A 4,600-nucleotide genomic window follows, 5' to 3' on the forward strand; every position below is an offset into this window, starting at 1 on the left:
TATTTAGACTCAACTTAAAACACTAGAAGGCTTGCATTAAGACTTGAACACAAAGATAAAAAACATGAAGTAATATGTTTGCATCCATCTTCCATTATTGATGAGCTTGAACTTAACATTGCCTTTCACTATTTTATTAATAGAGGGAATAGTTAAAGGTACTCCTATACCTAGCTCACAATTGACTCATCTCCAAAATCAACTTTATGATCTCAAGGATTATTAAGACAACATGGATAAGAGGATTAATAAAATTGTTGATGTGGCCTTTAGTTTGTTTGCTTCTTTGGATTTGATGATCAATTTTTTTCATTTTTGTTAATGGGCAACTATACAGTTTTGGATTTTCATGTCGCTTTTGCTCCAACTCCTTTCTTCATTGATTTTCTATTTGAGCTCATGAGTGATCTATTGTTTTAATTTATTTATTTCTGCTTATGTTATGTGTTAACATGTGTATGGTTGTAGCTAAACTCTAGCAATTTCCTTGATTGTTGGTTGATAGATTAACTTTGGTTTGTATCTAATTATTATATATTTGTATTTATTTTAGCTTAATTTAATAAAAGCAAGCTTAGATTTATTATGAGAGTTGTGGGACTGATAATAGAACAATTTAGGAAATTTGAATTTAAAGAGGGTCAAGGTGCTTAGTTTTAGACTTGGAGAATAATTTTGATATGGTTCATGTGGATTAGTAATGTTTAAGTTCTTATTTGTACCCCATCTTAAATATGAAACATTGTATGTACTATATGAAGAGTAAATCTACAAATCTACATATGCGAATATGATCTATAGTCGCTAATTGTACAATGTGGATTCATGGTTTGCTCAACTCATTGGTGTTTTTTTTGTTTGAAAGACATGAAAATATCTAAAAATATCTTTAATAGGCTTGTCCCTTGGTTGCTTTTGGATTTGATTGTCTCTCTAATTTTTAGCATCGATGTTTTGGATCACACTCTTTTGGATTTGATTGTCTCTAATTTTTAGCATTGACGTTTTGGATCACACTCTATTATCCATCATCGAGATGTAATAGAGTGCAAGGAGATGTAGAACGGAGATGTAGAACAGTGAGTTGTAAACGTAGACTGACTCGAGGTGGTATTTGAAGGGGTGAAAAGAGAAAATGGGAAGAAGCACATGGAATGAGGAGAATAAAAGAGGATGGAATTAACACATGGCTTAAAAAGAGAGAGGGAGACAAATCAAATTGTATAAAAATAATTAAAGTCAAAGCAATTGTATAAGCATCTTATAAGTAAACATATTTATTCATTTATTATTAGATTAAAATATATAGTTCATTGTAAGGATTCTACAATTATATCTTTGATTATATGATTATATATTAAATTATGTGATATACAAATGTATATTTATGATTACTTGTATGATTACATATTATAATGTATAGAAAAAACGTATATTTATTTAGAAGGTTGTTGAATCACTGGGGTACATGGTTTTCTAAATCAACTGATTGAAAAGATCGACTTTATGGTCATGCAAAGAATTAACAAGTAACACCTATTTGTCCAAATGTCCTAGATGAATGTGCTAGTTAAATGTTGTTCTTTTTACTACACCAAAACTAAATGTTCCTAGGATGCTCTTTGAATGTAAATGATATTCAAATAATGCTCGTTGATGAAAAATGAATCCAATAAAATGTGCATTTAAGTACAGATACATAGCAATTAGTTGCACAAACATATATGTAGTCGGTTTGTAACAACAAGGAAAGTGAAAAAGAGTGTATTGAATTTCATTTTGAATTTTAGAAATTTGGGGGTCAAATCTGAAATGCCTAGGATGATGGTACAATATAAGTTATTCAAGAAATAACTATATTGTCATAGAATATACAATAAATATAAAGTAAATAAAAAATTGTGTACATATGAAAACATACAATATATATAAGAATGCCTATAACAAAAATACGTAAAATTTAAGTTTGTTTTCAAATAAAATTACACCACTTATCAATATATAAATACATTAAAATATTCTCAAAATAAACATGAAACTAAATACAATTTAACACCAATATACAAATTACATTTAATTTCCATGGTTTTTTTTAATAAATAACTTACATTTTTTAAGGTATGATCTAGCTTCTTCAAGTAAGCTTTATAGTCAGACCAACCGCTGTACGGCGGGACCAAGAAAGGTTATTTCCGTGTTCGCATGGTTTATACGTGTTGAATTTGGTCAACACGTATTACTCTTTGAGGTCATGTGGACCCCGTCCAAGCTTGCTAGTTAGGTACAGCAACGCGATTTCCACTTTTGCCTTTTTTATTTTAATATTTTTAATTCGATTTTCTATGTTCTTAGGAGGGAACGGATTTTTGCAGATATTTCTGCTTGCTTAAAATCAATTTCGAGGGGCCCTTATGTGATATTTTAACAGCCGAATCAATTCCTGGAGGAACACCTCTCATCTCGAGATATGAAAGACTAACTCATTCCTATAATAATATAATAAAAATAATAATAATAATAATATAATAATAAATAATAAAGTACAAACAGAAATATCTACAAAAATATCTTTTTCCTAAGTTTACTAAGGCTAATTCATACGATGCATTTATATAAATAAATATAACTGATTTAAAATAAATAATAATTAATTGTGGGAATTTGAAATACATAATTAGTAAATACATTGATTTAATGACTTTCTACCAAGATCGTGTGGGACACTTCAATTTCTCTTAAAGAGAGGGATGTGGTTTAACATGAAGCCATTGTAAGCTTTGAACATTTGGGGGATTGATTTGCCTTATCTATTTCTATATATTTGTTGCATAAGTTCTTCTTTTGTTTAATTTTTGTGGATAGAGATTTTTAAGAGAGAATAAATAACAATTAAAGGAGGAGATGGGTGTAGATTGGACTAATGGGAAGTAGTGTAGTGAATGTTTTTTCCTTTTTATGTTATTGTTTAGAATTTTAAAAAAAAATGTTTAATGTTTTTAGTTTGTTTATTTTTTATATTAAAAGCAGTTAAAACAAGGGGGCTGATTCAGGGACAGAACAAGAAAAATAGTGGCAAGGTCAGCAAAGCAACAACAAAATCACAACCCCTTAAACTTTTCCTCTATCAAAAACTTTAATCATTCTACGCATATTAACCAGGTAAATAAAAGTCTTAATAAAAGCATTCCACGTAGGGCAACAGATAGTTAAGTTCAAGCATATTCGGAAACTAAAACTATAAGTCGATAGGCCACTAGGGCCGAACAAAAAACCAATAGAAGATAGCTATTTCTTTTTTCCATGGCTCCTCTTGGGGAGGAGCTTCCTAGACCATTCCTTGGTGAGGAATTTGAAGAGGTCCTTGTAGTCTTCGTCCTCCTTTCCTTTGCCTTTGATTGTGCTTTCCTACAAAAGACACAGAGTGGTCGTCGAGCAGTGCATTACATTCAGAGAAAAGCTGGAGACGTCCTGCAACTTGTTCTCAATGGCCTCCATTCTGTTGGTGATTTCCTGCAAATTTTCAAACATACCCTCCACTTTCTTACCCAATTCCACCAGATTGTTGTCCTCTTCCTCCTTTATGCTACTCACTTCCTCCGCCACCATCATCTTATCGAACCTAAGAGTAGGGGACGGAGAGTTGGTCTGGGATTTGGGGTCGGCCTTCGGAGTCATGGAATTATTTGGATTCTCAGAAGCGTAGGTGGAGTTGATAGAGTGGGGGGTCGAGGTAGACTGAAACGGGGCCACATTGTCAGAAGGGATGGAATTCCTAGTTTCATGGGATGAGGAGGGGTCCCTTAAGGATTTCTCAGGGGGTTTGGAGGCCAATCTCACAGAGCGGCGGGGAGTGTTAGCCTCATCCGTAATCTCCACATCAGAGTCAATTTCCTGAATTCTAACTTTCTTAGGGGTTTTAGCATCCTCCAAATGGCGCTTTTTATTCTTCTTATTGCATGAGCCAATTTCAGGTAGCCGAGGAGGGCTTATGTTGGTTTTATCAATAACAATGGCTAGGGGTTGCTTTTCAGGCACATTCTGGACATAAATCATGCGGGGGGGGCAAAGGGCTAGGTGGAAATTGTAGAGGTGGAGGATAAGGCCTTGGTGCAGAATAGGAAAGTCCTTGCCTTTTTTCTTAGCCTCCGCAATATCTTTAACATTGGAGTCCAAAGAGTGCAATAGAAAAAAAGGAATGGAGATAAGATATTTATTCCTAAGATGGTTAAGGAAATGAAGGTGATAATAGTAGAAGACCCCATACCATCCTTCAAGGGTGAAATATTTCATTATGATGTAGTAGACCTCTTCCCAAGGCGGCAGAATCTCCTCCCGGTTGAAGCCGTCAGCCCTCTTCACAGGGTTCTCCCTCTCACAGAAAAACTGGTTCAGGTTGGTGGTATCTGAAATGCGGCTTTGTTTCTTCCATTTCCTTCCCTCCATGGATAGACCCATTGCTTGAACGATCACCTCTTCATTGATTTCGAAGGAAATACCACCCATGGTGACCTTTCTATCCTCCCAAGAGGCGAAGAACTGCTTAGACAGTCTCTCATCATTTCCTTTCATGTTTTTCATAAATTTATCAATCCCGCCTTCC

Source organism: Cryptomeria japonica, chromosome 5, assembly GCF_030272615.1.
Source record: "Cryptomeria japonica chromosome 5, Sugi_1.0, whole genome shotgun sequence".
In the NCBI taxonomy this organism is placed as follows: Eukaryota; Viridiplantae; Streptophyta; class Pinopsida; order Cupressales; family Cupressaceae; genus Cryptomeria; species Cryptomeria japonica.